The sequence below is a fragment of the Dromaius novaehollandiae genome, chromosome 7 (genome assembly GCF_036370855.1).
Source record: "Dromaius novaehollandiae isolate bDroNov1 chromosome 7, bDroNov1.hap1, whole genome shotgun sequence".
Taxonomy (NCBI): domain Eukaryota; kingdom Metazoa; phylum Chordata; class Aves; order Casuariiformes; family Dromaiidae; genus Dromaius; species Dromaius novaehollandiae.
The window spans coordinates 3,458,596-3,474,945 of NC_088104.1; the positions used below are offsets into that span (position 1 = coordinate 3,458,596).

At 41.1% G+C, this 16,350-nt stretch overlaps 1 protein-coding gene across 6 annotated transcripts in view; it reads right to left on the reverse strand.

The window, feature by feature from the left end:
• MBD5 (methyl-CpG binding domain protein 5) overlaps positions 1–16,350 on the reverse strand; it is a 138,222-nt gene that overhangs the window by 62,594 nt on the left and 59,278 nt on the right. For all 6 annotated transcript variants that reach the window (XM_064514570.1, XM_064514569.1, XM_064514568.1 and 3 more), the window contains exon 3: positions 874–1,011. The gene's annotated coding sequence lies outside the window, so the exon portion shown is untranslated. The remainder of the gene's footprint in view (positions 1–873; positions 1,012–16,350) is intronic.

The following is a 16,350-nucleotide window of genomic DNA, read 5'->3' on the forward strand; positions in this document are numbered from 1 at the left end:
GCTTGTGAGCTTTCTATTACATAATAAATCTGTGCTAACAGATTAAAAGAAGAAAAACTGTCTCCATCTAACTTTTTAAGATACACACAATATTCTTATAATTATACTACTTGACAAATCTAAAATTCAAGGTGCTCTACTTTTCATGAGACTGCATGAAAGAAACCCCCAAAATGCTTTCCAGTAAAAGAAACAGGCCCACCAAGTTTTCCATTGTGTGCTATCACAAATGAGTAGAGAATGGCAGTCAGTGAGTTTTCTTTCATTTTTGTTTTTCATTTATGTTTTAACTGTATAATATAATATAAACTAATATACTTGATAATTGGCTATTTCTCAGATTATTCTTTCCATGTAAACTGTGGCAAAACTGAAAAAGGCCCTTGCAAAAAAAGTATATTCCAGATCAGTCATGGGCTCCATGCAGGAATAATTTGGCAAAAGTTTAGAGACTTGTTTAACAAGCATTGATACGATTTTACCTGTTTTCTTTTTTTAATAATTGCTATTCTTATTTTGTTAAGTGAAAAAGTCTCACAAAATGATATTTAACAATTGCACAGGCCTCCATAATACTAAAAATAAACACGACATGCTTAAGTTTTAATGGTGGCACAAGAATACACTGGTATCAGCAGAAAAACAATCTTGCTTGTAACATCACAGACTACTGGAAGCCCATCATTCTTTATATGACGAACCAAAGAAATGAAATAAAGATGCCAGTGCTCACTATGCGTGTACAGTGCTGATTAACATGCTGCTTCAGAGGAAAGGAAAAAAAGAAGAAAATTCTAAAATTTCAGACAACTGCATTTATTATCTTTATGCGACAGGAAGGGAAAGAGTGGGAAAGAGAGAGAATGTGCTCACCTCAGATCAGGCAGACTGGTGGAGGTGATCCACCAGACTTCGGCGGGTCTCTGAACTTCTGGAAGGAATTTGGGAAGTACTGCTTCTTCAAGTCGTTATGATTCTTTGTCTGTTTTGTTGTGAAAACACCTCTTCTTCCTGTAAGAAAACATACCTCGTACTAAGACAAGAGTTGCCGAAGGACAAGTTATCAATACCTGCACTTAATGTAATCTGCGTGGCCTCTCTAACAGACTGCTTCACGGCACAAAAACCATGGGGACATTCACAAACTCAAACATTGAGCAAAAGTGGTCAGTTTATGAGGCTCTCTCTGTAGTCAATGAAGAAAGGTAGACACCAAAGTGCCATTTAAAGCACCTAAATTAATTGGCATTCTGAGCTGCCTTCTAGAGGGACCTCTCTTTCTGTATTAACCAGAAACACAAAAACAGAAGAACATCCTCTGAAGTTGAGGGTTCAACTTTGGGTGTATCCTCCATTGTTTTACAATTTTCACAGAATTTAAAACGATAAAAACAGAGCCTACATATTTGGAGAATAAGTAAAACTGACCTTTTTAGTTAGGCATCCTTGAGAAGAACTACCATAAAACTTCAAAAAATTAAAATCATCAAAAAAGATGCCAGGTGCTTGTTACTTACATATAACTATATATATATATGTACACCCCCAATATATAAAAATTAACATAAACAATGCAAAGTAGCTAAGATACTTATGAAAGCAGATTTCAGAATAGTAAGCATTTTAACAGTTTTGGCCCTACGATGATAGTACTGAGCATACTCAACCCCCCACCAATATCATTTACATATACTCACGTACAGAAATACATTATAATGATGCTTTCACACTCTTACCAAAAAAAGCTTAAATAAAAAAGTAGCTTAAGGGATTTTTTTTTCCTAAAAGAAACACAGCTACAGATAATTCTGTGAATTGAATGTGTGAATGAAAATTGCCGACTCTACCTCAGCAGGGCCTTGTATTTATTTAATTATTTCTCTATTTCTTTGATTTATTCCTATAATCAGCATAAATAGTTGGCAAAAATACCTTTGTACAATTATTACTGGATGAACTAGAGGGATCGTCAGATTTTCAGCTTTCCCAGTGTAGATCCGGGACCTTGGTAAGTCTGGCTTAATTCAGGGCTCTGTTAACTGAAACTGAAAACTATGAGGACTTTTTCCCTCCTTGTCTATTTTCTGCAACTTGGGACCGTTCTTGAGCAGCAAACGCCCAACATATATTGCCTTAATCATGACACAGCGGCACAGCCCAGGGCTCCGCTGCAAGGGCTCCATCCTCGCCTTGCTCCCGGCTGCTCCCTCTCTTTGCAGCGGCCACCCTGGTCCCGCCGCTCGGTGAGCCAGATACGGAGCCGATTTGTGCATTTCTGTGGGATTAGTTTTAACCTAGATCGGTTCCCTAATCTGCGCGGCTGGAGGAAGGCTTGTGCTGGGCGATGTGCTTAGTGAGGAACGGCACACATGCCGGGAGGAAAAACCCAAAGCGGGACCTTTTTCAACTTGCCTTACACCGGTTTAAAGTGCTTGTGGAAATTCAGTATCAGGTTGTTCATTCATTTTATTTCAGAATAGCACATTATTGAAAATACTTTCTCCCTCCCCTGTTCACATAGGAGGACTTCAGTATACTATTTCACTGCTTAAATAAAAGTAGTATTTAGCTATCTACATATTCAAAATGTATGATCCTAATTCTAAATTTTAACTGCCATAATACCTAAGAGTAGTTAGGGTATGTCTTAAAATCTGTTCTGAGTTACCTGATTAAAGCCTTCATAAAGCTGTTGGAAATGTATAATCCTGTTTCTTACTGATCAGAATTGACATACATTATCCTAAAAATTCCTAGACATGCTATCTGGAGAAAATGAAGTTAAAACATAACAGATGACATAGGAAAGCAAGAAAAAAGAAATCCTGCCTTCCCAGACTACCTTCGCATGCATGCGTGGCCTCTCAGAACTGCTCTTTTATACCATGGCCACCTTACTATAACAACCTTAAAAATGCATTTAAAGGCCTAACAATGCAGTGTACCAGTTGAAATAAAAATAAAGCTAAAAAATACACTATTAAAATACAGGTCTTCTAGAGGAGCTTAAAGATGACCTATAAGGCTAATATACTAACATGTTTGTTTTGTGTATATGATATACAGCTATGATGATAACATAATAACATTTCTCACAGATTTGGCAACCATGTCATTTGAGTAGATGTAGCTTTGTATGGAGAGGACGTAAGAGGGGATACTACATAGCTGTTCTGCCTGCAGTTACGTAAAAAAAATGGATTTTTAATTTGCAAAAGGAGAAAATCAGACCAATTTAGTCAATAGCCTCAATCCTATAAATCCTACAAATCTGATACTTTCATAAAGAAAGTGACAAGTACTAATCATATATATCTTACAAATGTGAAAACACTTTTATTTTATAAAAAGCCTTGCTTTTGACAGGATAGGTGCACGTTACTGCTCAGAAACAGCATACGTGCAATCCTCACCCGGCAATTTAAAAACTGAACGAAAACAATCAAACTGACAAATAGATCAGTTCCAAAGTATAACAAAAATCACTGCCACGTACAACCTTGGGTAATAAAGAGGTAAGCACAGTGCGGGCCCGTGTACCACAGCACTCGTCTTACCTAACTGCTGGTTGCTATGGCAAGCATTTGCCTGTATTCTGTACATTAACCACTAATATGTTTTCTGCTTCCTTCTTCTTGTATTTTGACAAAGTTAATACTCGAGATTTAGACTTGTAAGGTGTGAAAATTAAAGGTTCTCTCAAATAAGCATACATTTCAATTTATTTTGGTTTTGCAAAAGGATTTTATAATTAAAAACTAATTAATAATTTAAAAATGATTTTTATTCATCTGTAACAATGTATTTAAAACTTGTGATTTATTTCCGCTAGCTACGTTGCATACCTGTTGTATATGCATTTCTGTTTTCTAGTTCAAAATACAAGCAATGGAAATGCAATCTACTTTTCTCCTTCACTGATCTTTAATTTAATATAGAGATAACTTTGGAACTGATGAGAACTGAGACGATAAACAAATGCTTTTAGCCGTGGATAATACCAATTTGTCTTTTTCTCCCCTCCCCCCCCCCCTTTTAAACAATAGTTGTTAGAGATGCAAAAGAATGAATTAATCAAACTATTTTTTATTCTGCTGTTACTACTTTAAACTCACAGATGACCTGAATCTGTTTCTGTGTGTGCCCATATCTGAGGTGCGGTCACATCCAAAGGGTGCAAGAGCAGCACTCAGCAGCGTGCAAAAGTCACTCTTAGGAGAGGACACTGCCTTCTCCCTTTGTATGGCTAATCTAAAGCCATAATATACAAAATATAAATATCCCAGAGGAAACACATTTGACAAAATAATCGCAGCAGAAGAGAGAAACACAATCCCCTTCCCAACCGAGGGTCCACTCTGGACCAACTGCAAACTCAGATGTCTGCTACCAACAGAAAAATCCCCAAATCCACAACTTGCTAATGGTCAAACACTTTTCTTGCACAAAAACCCCATTTCCTTTCGCTCTAGCTGCTCTTCCCATCCTCAGCAAGCATACGTGCTGCCTCTTTCCCACGTACGATAATGCCGAATTTGGGCACAGCTTTGCCTGGCTGACACAGAGCACGTCCTACGGGCATCAGCAGCCCTGGACTGCGGCTTTCTACTTCTCCTGGATGTGGCAATTTGTTTGACCTGCAGGAACAAAGTCTCAAAGGCTATTTGCAAGCTGTAGAAAGGACAATATCACACTTCACATATGTTCCAGTTACGTTAATTAACCCTTTGTGGCGAGGCCCGACGTAAGCAAGGTACAGGGCACACTAACGTCATGCCGAGGACAGCGGCCGTAGCGGTGCCCTCCGGCCTCGCTCTCCCGAAGCCAACCTCACCCAGCACCGCACGCTCTTTTCTATGCTCCGCTCTGGATTATTTTATATAAAAACGCCTGTGCTTGCAGATTATGGTGAGAAGCAGGACTTTCACCACTGTTTAGAAAAACACGTCCACGTCTGTAAGCCTTCCAGCTCCTCCAGGAGCACCGTGTCAGCGCCTGACGCAATGACCATGACATGGATAAATCCACCAGCAGTATAAGCAACAGGGAAAAAAGGATACCTGGACTTTAATCTCTTATCCAAAGTCTCCAGCTCATAAAGAAAGAAGAAATTAAATCTGGCATGTGCAGTAACAGTTTATATTTTTCTTCACGAAACAGAATCATCACATAATAAAGTGTCTTCTTTTAGACATGCTATTGTGCCACTGTTTAAAATGAGATCCTCCAACAAGGAGGAAACATAAACGTCTCCGAACTGTGCTATTTCTTATTTAAATATTCTGGGCAGAGTTATGCATAACTGCCAATTCTTGTGGCTTTTCAACCCTCGCTCTTTCCGAGCGGGCCAAACGCAGCTGTCAGAGTCGACAGCGAAGGACTCACACCCTGACTCAGTCCGCTACGGACTCAGTCTTCAAGAAAAACATGAATTTTCTTCAGACTTGGACTGCAACCAAAGCTGGAAGCAGAGAAATCGTTTTTCTCCTGAAACTTAAATATTACGCTGTACATCTGAAGTCCACGGAGAAAGGAATCAACTTTTTTGCTCAATGTAAGTGGACACCACCATCCACGAACGTTCTTCAGTTGTTACTGCGCAGGTATCGGGTAACTGGAAACCCTTAAGGAAGCCACGTCAAAACCATCACTACTGAGCATATGTTTTTATAAAATGCCCTACTATTTGAATCTCTCTTTAATTATCTTAAAAAATCCCACCTTATTAATTCATAAATAGAGATACAAATTCTCTAAAAAATCAGCCCATGATCAAATTAATTTTTTTTAGAAAGCTTCATTAGATTTGTTTTTAAGGTACTTCAAAGTATCATGGTACTATCATTACACATTTCCCTGTTTCCCTGGCTTTTTAGAAATATATACCATTTTTGGCGAATGGTGTGAAGACCAGACAGACAAGTTAACTATTATTAAGCTTCTTTTAATAACAAATGTCCCAAATATCACTGGGGAAAAACATATCCATCCTCTTAAAAGGGTGAGAAACCTGGTTTCTTTGTTGCAAGGGTTTTCTGAAGTCACTGTTAAATACTCTGTTATCCGTCATTTTTACTCTATATCAAATACAGTTAATAAATACGTTTGTGAGAAGGGTAGAGATGAGAAAAAGACCACAGGACTACAATAGCTTGTATATAAACATATTTAAGACCTTATGAGATCTTAATGAATTTACTAATTTGAAAGTGTAATGGTGATCTTGGGCAATTACTGATATATATACATATATATGTGTGTGTATATATATATATATATATATGTATATGTGTGTGTGTGTGTATATATATAGTATCATTATGGTCAATACAGTGCTCATAAAAATAATTATCCTTGCTGCAGAATTTGATAAAACTGAATTTTTCCAAAACGACATTCTGAAGTCCAACCCACACTTTGGGAAATATAAAAAATCCTAACCCAAGAGAAACAAAAGGCACAGAAAGCTGGCAAGAGTAGATGAAAATATCAATTTAATCTGATAACTACTCAAGGAAAAACACAACATTTATTACTCATAGAGAACTGTGTTGACAATACCCTGTGATTACAATGCACAGAAACATGCTAAGGTCACTGAGAAAGCCACTCATAAGTATGCAAACCCTAAATTGTCCCCAGAAAGCCAACAGCCATCCTAGCAAACTGGCCAGAACGCTTTCAGTCTCCGTCTGGGGGAATTCCCTCTTGGAGAGCCAGGAAAACCATGCTCTCAAGCATGGGAATAAGGGAGGCATACAGAAATTGCCAAGCCTGCTGGCAACACCTCAATTCCTCTGGTTTGTTTTTTGACATAGGAGTAAAGCACAAATACTCGTGCATGATTCACATTTCCCCCCCACCCTGGGAGAAGCAGCTGTGCTGCCTTGAAGGCTTCTTCTGCAAAGTTGATTCCCGACTCTCACCCACAACTCTTCTTGCTCCTCCACTTTTTCTCCTCCTCACCACAATTTCGCTCTTGGATCTAATTCCACGTGCATATCAGGTGGAGAATCTGTACTTAGTACAATCCTGAAATTTCCTCATATCCTGCTCAAATCCTTTCCTGCACATGGTAACATCTCCCCTGACATCATCGTAACTCGCTCTCTCTTGCTCCTGTTCCCCTCATCCAGTTTTCTCCTGGATTCACCCCATTCCCACACCCCAAACACTCCTTCATTCTGCAATCGATTCCATCCAAATGCAACTTTGCCTTCTTGCTAGGCTTTCGGTTATTTTCCCAGCCCCTCCTAACTCACTTCACTCCTTTCCATTTCTGTATCTCCACCTCAGTTCCAACCCTATACTTCATTTCTCCATTTCTCTAGTAACTCTGCATGGAGTCTCATCAGGGAAAGCTTGGCCCAATGTATTTTTTTCTCAGCTGTCCCATCTAATTTAGAGGAACATGATAAGGAAAGCATGCACAGGGATGATGTTAGAGCTAATGGGAAACAGAATTCCCAGCTCCCGGATTGAGTAGAGGGAGCTGTGGCTGGTGAAGAACATCAATAAGAGGCAGAGCCATGGGCTAGATTAAGCAACTGAAAGATATGAAAGCATTTCTATTCACATTAGGCTTTTTCAGAAAAGAATCTAAAAAGGGACAAACAAATAAGCTGGTATTTTGTGCCTGTAAAGCAAGAATAAAGACAGTTCTCCTAACGTACACCTACTCCCTGCTTCCTTCTAGGGCGGGCACTGAGGAGCTGTTCTCCCCCAGCCCAGGCTGCAGGCTGGACGAATTACTCGAGCAGCCCCACTCCCTCAAACCCTCACACATGACCAGAAGCATATCCATCTCGCAGGCAAAATTAAGAACCACTTCCCTGGAAATGAGATTTCAGTCGCATGACAAAGCATTTCCAAGCAAATGACAAAGGAGAACCCAGAAAGCACGGCTCTTCGGCGTATCCATCTGAAGAGCGACGCACCCCTGACGCAAGCCTGAAAAAGAGACAAATGGAAACACACGGGGAAAAATCTAAGTCTACAATCACTGAAGGCAAACGTAGTTTCTTCATCTGCTTCAGTGGGTGTTCGACCAAGTCCACAAAACTGCTATGACGGCCCTCAGTAACAGAGGTAGCACAAACTTTCTTCAGGAGCAGATTACTGAACTGCTAGGTAAGCGTAGCGAAAGCATAGCAAAGTCTCAGGATTGTGCTAGCTATGTGCTGGTTTTAGGTCCGGATTTCATCTCACTTGCCTAAGCGACGGCAATGTCTGGTTGTTCTTTTCCAGTGCGGTTTATCACGTATTTAGGCACATTTGGTTTCACAGGACATGACGCCTAACAAGTCTAAATAGCAGACTGAGCCTGGGGCACTGCTTGGTTTTCCTGACTTCACAAAAATCTGGATGAATAAAACCAAGCATTTTTAGGAAATATGCTATATAGATATGCTATACTATACGATGCCATAACTCAGTGAACTAAGAGGTTTTAAGGACTGACACGAGAGCTTTGGGAAGTCAGGTTTTCCTTCTGGAGAGCACCATTAGAGCACTCTGGGACATCGTTATCACGCTGTCTTCTGTCACACCGCTCCATCCTTCATCACAGCAGTAACGTGAAAAAAATCAAGTTCTGTGGAGATGATTGCAGTTTTAGCTACGGCCGGTATAAAAAAAGCATTTTATTTAACATTCCCTAGCACAAGTCAGTCGTAAGAGTCACCTGATATCAGAGAGTGATTAACTCACAGGTATTTACTCAGTATCCCAACAAAGATGCTCAGGCACCTGTAGGAACAGTAACAGCTGCAATACTCAAAGTGAGCAAATCCGTGTGAAACCACGGGAGGGACAATCCCAACCTTTCCAGCACAGTTTGCAAGCACCAACAGCAACGTCACTGCCACGGCACCACGCAAACGACCCTCCGGCCCCTCCGCGCACGAAGCCAGCTCTTGGGCAACACCAAGGTTTCCAACTTTTTTTTTTTTTAATTTGCAGACCACTACGAATAAAAAGCTCTACCTTTTCCAATTCCCATTTTAATACAGTATTTTGCAATACAGATTTATACATTCAAATTACATGCTCAAGAATAATGAGTGGACAGAGGCATGTAACTGGTTTATTGGTCTGGTTTTCAGGTTTTATTATGTAAAACAGTAACGATAATTTTTATCAAATAAATTTGCGTTCTTTTTACTCTGAGCAATTCACCAACAAGAAAGCGTACGGCAGATTCCCAAGCTAACAGTTAAAGGTGCTGACGCATTATGAAGTGTCGACTATTCATACAGCAAATGAAAAAACAGAGAAAAAATATATTTCATAATAAAGTTGTAATAGATTTTCAGAAAGCCGTATCACACAGTATCATAAAATTACTATCCCTTTGCTTTACTGAGACAACTGAGTAACTTCTGGGGGAAGGGGATAAAAACAAAAATAGAAAGAATTGCCTTAGGGGGAAAAAACCCCCACCTACTGAAAACATAGATGCTATTTTTTATCCCACATAAGACAAGAAAAAGGGGATAGTAGTAAAAGTAAGCATTTAAAGCTGTCAAGATATTTGACAGTAAAACAACAACAATAGAAAGTAAAATGGATTTTTTAAAGGAAATATAAAAACATACTTTGAAAGATAAAAAAAAAAGCAAGCTATTTTTACACAAGAAAAAAAAATCCAACAAAATCACAAATTTAACATTTTTTCTACAGGTTTGTTATATTCCAAAATCTACGATATAAATTCAAAATAAAAGGTGCATGCGGTTCTCTGCTTGTAAAAACTTTTTCAGAAAGTGATTCAGCGAATGGCTATATTAATGCTGTCATGCAGAGATCAAGAAAAATGCAAGTTTCATGTGCTACCGTAGCTGAACGAACGGCTTTTGCTCGGTTCAGGTCAGCCAGCTCGTCACAGCGAAACAGCATCCCAAGCCGCGACTTTCAGTAGCAGTGAACAGATAACCGGTTACGCCGTGGTTTGGTTTTGATTACAAATGCTATGTCAAATTTTCTCTGCCACCAAAAACAACTGTCAAGCCAAAGAAATTTCTAACACATAGCAGAAAAGACTCAAGTCCTCCAGCTGTTAACAAGAAATTAAACACTTCTAATTGCTTTGCAGGTTTTCTTAATTTAGTAATTAAAAAAATGCAAGTGTAACAGCTGCATTGCTTTACAATTTTGTGTGGGTCTAACAGGAGTGAACTAGACAGTGTCAAGCGGCCAAATTTAACGAACGGATTTTTCTTTTCCTTCTTTGCAGAAATCGCAGCGTGAGCTTCCCATTTACTTCCCTTTTAGCACGTTTTTGCCCTACCTGGGTGGAGGTGTAACATCAGACGAAGCTTCCTGCTCTGCTCGCCTTGCGGAGGTCTCCGCTCCGCTCCGGGAGGAAGGCGCCGAGGGGAGCTGCGGGCTGGCAGCAGCGGCTCCCCAGCGAGGTTACCCAACACCCCCGCGACGAGGAAAACCTGAAATTCCTGCTGCATCACGCTGGGTTGAAACCGATGGGGCAATCACATCCCCCAGCAGCTGCTAATCCGGCACATAAAAAGATTTCTATTCAAACCAAGCGCTGACATATTAACAGCCAGCTGAAGCCGAAGAGCCAAAGCGAATCCTCACCTTAATGTAAACTCGCCGTAATCTGGCCAGCTGTGAGTGTACCCTGCCCAATTTTTACACCAGCAGCGCTTGGTGGCTGTGGTTTGGTAATAAGCCCAACATGCCAGATCCAGCGCTTCTAAAGCAAGCGAACAGTTCCACTGCCTTCAAAATATTACCGATTGCTAGAAGTACTTGAACACAATCTAACTGGATTTTAAAAATACCTTTAGAAGGATGCCAGTAAGAAGTCCCAGTTTACACCTAGGGAGAAATTTTTAGTTAGCTTTTCTGAACGTGCCAAAATGGAACCATAGGACAAACCCACCTAAACAAAAGTTGGGATCTAAAAAGAGCCATTTAAAATTCTGCTCCTTCATCCTCACTTTGGATTAACAAGACGATCAAAAAGTATAATGAACAGGATCTTCAGCTGAGGAACTGAAGACTTGCAATCTTATCTTATTGTAATCACAGGGTGTCAGCAAAAACATGATCGTACATAAATACGCAAAATTAAGCTCCTGAAGGAAATGGCAGTGTGCTCCAGTGCATTAGGAAATACCTATTTTAGCCACCACTCAATTTCAGAGAACAGATGAAAACATTTAAAGATCGGGCAAAAAGGATTTTTTTTTTTAATATCAAGATAGCTTGAAAACAGAGAGGTGAGAATACCTTTAATTCTCTGTGAGCTGAGACCTCTACGAGCTGATGTGGCTAGTCTAACATACCAGTCACTAAAGTGATCGGGTTTTCAATAGTTGCACAAAATATTTAACTGTCACATTTTATAAGAGGAAATACATAAGGAACATTTCCTAACCTTTACCTAACAGCCCCAAAATACATCTTAGACCATAGCTGAGCATGTATTTATGATGGTATGGCTTTAAAATACAAAGCAGATGGCGTCAGCCACGGCTTCATTTATCGTTCCCATCCCTGAGCCGCCTTTTCCCTCCTCTAGCACAGCTCTCGGTGACCTGTACAAGCAACTCGGTTATTTAACCTCGCTGGGTGAGGAAGGGACCAGAGAAGAACCCAAACCTCCACACCAGGACGGGTCCCCCGTGGCCGGGGACGCCCTCCGGCTTGCGGCCCCGCGGAAGCCGAAGGAAGGGCACGGATGCGGGAACCGCGGCCAGGAAAGAAAACAACCGTAAAAACGTTGGCCAAAGTTCAAGTAAAATTACACCCTAACTTTCTTCATAACTGAAGAGTTTTCTGCTTTACAGCACCCATAATTTCTAGTAGCTTCCCAACATTTTAAATGAAGAATTTGTCAATATAGTCTTTTGGCCATTACGAGTTAGCAGGTATGAGTAACAGCGTGCAATTCTTTCCTTAATTCCAGCAGCTACAATCTTTTTGACAGCTATTTCTGGAATACTTTTAGTAACATATATCTCATCCAGAAGTTTCAATGCTAGAGGCCGTGACTCACCTTACATACAAAACAAGACTTTAAGAAGAGATATAGAAAATAAGCCAGAAATACTTTTGAAGTACTAACACAATCGCTATTAAAATTAGCATCCAAATGTGTCATTATAATATAAAATGTCTAACTAAGACATGCCATGGCAAATGGACATTACCAGAAAAGTAAGACTCCTACAAACTCAAGTAGTGAGGTCATTATAAAGCAGAGTTTCAAATAGTCAACGCAAACCAGATGCAGACTTCTGAATTGCGTATTTTTTGAACAACAAACATATCCCCTGCTAATCTATCAAATTCAGAACTACTTAGCTAGCTAGCCCCTCACCGAGCATAAGGGGCTCAGCCACCCGAGGAAGGCGAAGCAGTGTAGATTTGCCCAAGCGAAGAATTTACCCTAAAACATGCACAAACCTGTAGTAAACAGAAACGCTCAGAACAACCGTCTCCACCTGCTGCAGGCCAGCCCATCAATATAGCTTCTCTTCAGGCAGGTGCAAGTTATTTTAGGCAGCAGGTCTAAAACAAGCTTCTTTAAGCAAACTTTTGGTTTATTCTTCCAAAGAATACAAGTAAATAAAAACCCATGAGTTGACCTGCACAACAATCATACTGCAACCCGGTCTTCTTCCTATCAGCAAGAACTACTGTTACAGCCACACACAAATTACCTTATATTGGTATTTCTTCCCACTTGATGCAATTAAGGCATTTTGAGGTAGACTTAATTTGATTGCACACAGTAACCTATCCTTTCTCCTTTATCAGTTTTACCCGTTGTTTTAATCCAAATACAAAATCCTACTGCAAACAGTAAACTTGCTGCAACCCTACGGTGAACAGTAGCCTGGGCACTCACAAGTCGGAAAGCTGAAAATACCTGCTCTATGCAAGCATGAAGGGGTAGAGGGCTTTTTTTGTTTTTAATTATTCAAGGTCATAGAGTACCTTTTTCTAAACCTCAATCCATGACGAAGCATCTTGGAACTATAGCAACACACTTTAATATGCTATACTGCGATACAGTTGGGGTCACATTTATTGACATCAGGTTTTGCACCTATTCTGAATGTCCCCAGCATTAAGTTATTTGGCATTCATGGAACCATCCCAGGTTAAGCTGAACAGCAGTCCATCGCGTCAGGTTGTATTTTAGCAAGTACAACACTGCAAGCTGAGCAAGCAATTCAGGATTTGAGATATTCTGTATTACTGCAAACGCACTGTATATAGCAGTTACTCTATGTAACGCTACATCAAAGAAAAAATTATTCTGAAGTATAGCACTTAAGCACAGTTATCAACCTAGAAACCTATCAGTGGGATTTTTTCCCCTCTTTTCTCTTTTCAGCTGGCATTGGCACGGGGAGCTCTGGCACAGATTGCTTTCATTTTGCACACATTTAAAAACAGTGCTCATTTCCTGGGACAGCTGACTTAAAATTGATATGTTCTCTCTAATTTAGCAAGATCTACAAGAGGGTAGCCACAAAGATTTCTGGTACTATTAATTGTTTGACTTCCAGCATCCTTGAGCAAGGCTCATTTTCTTTTTCAAATATATACCAAAATATAGACATTTTTCTCTCTGACAACTCATTGAAAGCGATGGAAGGAGTGCCTTCGCTCCTTTGCGTCCCAGCTCCACCACAGGCACAGATACTCCAGAGACTCCTCCGCAGAAAAGCAGAATATTCCTTTTAGGGGCACGGCAGGACAGTTGGGTTTTCTAGCTGCTTTTCATACTGGAAAGTAGACTAGATTTGATTACCTCTTTTCCTCCTTTCTCCACACCCCCCCGACTGAAAATTTAAGAGCTCACAGGTCATTGCTCAGGTCTGAACCTTTACAATACAGTTCTCTCTCTCTCTTTGGGATTTGGGATATGACAGAGATCAGCTCTTAAGCCACAGATGCCTAATGCCCCCAAAATCATTCTTGCAGAAGAATCCTTATCTTGAGACTTGATTGCAAACACAGGATATACGGATCCATCCCAGCCTCACAGCTCCTTCACCGCTCCGAGGACGGGCAGAGCATTTCCAGGCACTTCCATACACCTCAGGACAGCAGAGCAAGCCAGGGGACCGCGTCGAGGACACGGCACCCAGACACGGGGCTTGGTCTTTGCCTGTGTGTGCAACCCGATATGCCCTACGCTATTCAGCAGAGGCTTTTTGTTTTCTAATTATCAAATTATATATTAATTTCCTCTGTTTTGTTGCATTAAGTAGTTGATATATGTTTTTGGACTTAATAAGGAAATGCTAGGGGTACAGCGTAACTCTGTTTTGGTGCAGTTTTTGTTTTTCAGAAGGGAGGAAAGGGAACAGACATCTGATTTGTTTTTGTCCTCTCTGGGTTTGAACAGCAGCACTAACCATGCTCTTTCATTTGTCAGACAAAAAGTGATACTGGTGTTAAGGTGCTTACCAACACCTATCAGACAGCTTTCTGCAGTATTAAGTTTATTTAAACAGAAACATGTTAAGCTTAATAGTTTACAAAATGAAAAAGCATGATGGAATCATGAGCGCAACACGAAGCCACGGCACGCAATGGTACGGTAATGTCTTTTAAAAGCACCTATATAACACACCAGACTGCTCTGTGCTCCTTAGCGAAGCCCCATGCTTCCTCCTCCCACTCTCCCTGCAGCCAGCCCCACCTCCTCCAGCGCAGGAAACATTTCTTCAAACTGTGCAAAATGAGCCGAAAGTCTATTTTTTCTAACTTAGTCATCAGCAATTACCAGGTGTTATGCAGAACTGAACCATGCTGCGTTCACACCAGGCGGGCGTCGCTCGGGGTCCCGCAGCCCGGCTGCGGCATCCTCCCGCCTTCTCCAGCCTTCCCGCGCGCCCCGGGGCCCCCGGCAGCTACCTCGGGGTGGGTCGCCAGGACGTTACGCTTCTTCCTTCAGCTCAGTTTAACACTGTAAGGCTGCACGAGCCACGGAGGCGGAGGAAATGCTATGCTCTCCCAGCCACGCTTGGTATTTGCCACCAGGTAATAATCGCTGGTACAGGTAGGAGGTAAAAAAGTACATATTTCTGCAAGAATCGGTAGCTTGTAAGCACTTAATTACACGTTTTCCCAAACTTTTTAAGTTAAAATAAGCAAATGCAGCTGTGATTTTCTATTTTACCTCCCATGGGACAAACACTGACACCTCGCAAGGCTGACACACACACTAACATGGATGCAGTTTCCATCCACAAGCTCGGCACAGCCGGGGACCTCCAAGCATGCAGAACCATGCCCTGCCGCGGAGACCTCCAGCCCCAAAGCACTGTCTGTCAACGTCCCACCACCAAGCGCTACACTCGTCAGCACGCCAGCGAAACGTCCGAGCAGCACTTCACACGGAATGCAGCTCCTCTACGGATGAGTCAGAGAGATTTTTTGGCACCAGTTAGGATTACAGTGAATTAATAGAGTAAAGTAACAGTCAGGCAGGAAAGTTCTCCTCCGGCATCCAAAAAGTCTAAAGCCATTTTTGGACTTGTACACATGAATCACTAGAACAACAACAGATGAAGAAACAGCCTGATTCCTGAAAAGGACTGGCCAAAGGCCTTAAGTCTACTCTTCCTGTCAAAATATTTCCAAAGATATCGCGTGTGGCATCTAGCAAACGCTGAGTCCTAAAAAAATTAAACCAACCTAATTAGGAAGAGAGCTAGCCACATCGCTGCATAGTAAGTAGGTATGAAACGAGAAAGGTAAAAAGTATATGAGGTGCGAGGCTCTAGAGATCACCAACATCTGCATTTGAAACTATAAGATCTCAGCCAGCATAATTAGTAACACGGCTGTATTTAAGGGTGAGGTAGGTAAAACAAATTCCTCCATGGCGGCACTGGATCGCAATGGCAGGGAGCAGAACCTACACGAAAAGACGCGATTCAGCTCCTGAGGGCAGCCTCTGCAGTCCGGCACGACGTCGCGTGGGAGCTGCAAGGCCAGGCGCCAGGAGAGGTCCTCTCCAGCGGACACGAAGGGAGCCTCGAGCAGCAGCTGACGGAGACGTATGACAGAGATTTGGACAAATCGTGATGTGTCAGAGGTTATCCCACCATTTACACTGGCCAGACCTTGAGTCCAGTAATTTGTTGAACATAGATCACCAAGTTGCAGAAGTTAGGGAAGAGTCTGCTCAAAATTCATATTTATTTTCTCTAGAAAGTGCCCTCAAAAGAAGCTTATTACAAACATCTTCAATATTCCCTAGAAGTCTTCATTTATTTATTTACCTTTTATTAGTGCAAAAGAGTCATGGAAATGAAAGACAGACATAGCTTTAGCATTCAGACAATGTTGCCAACAAAT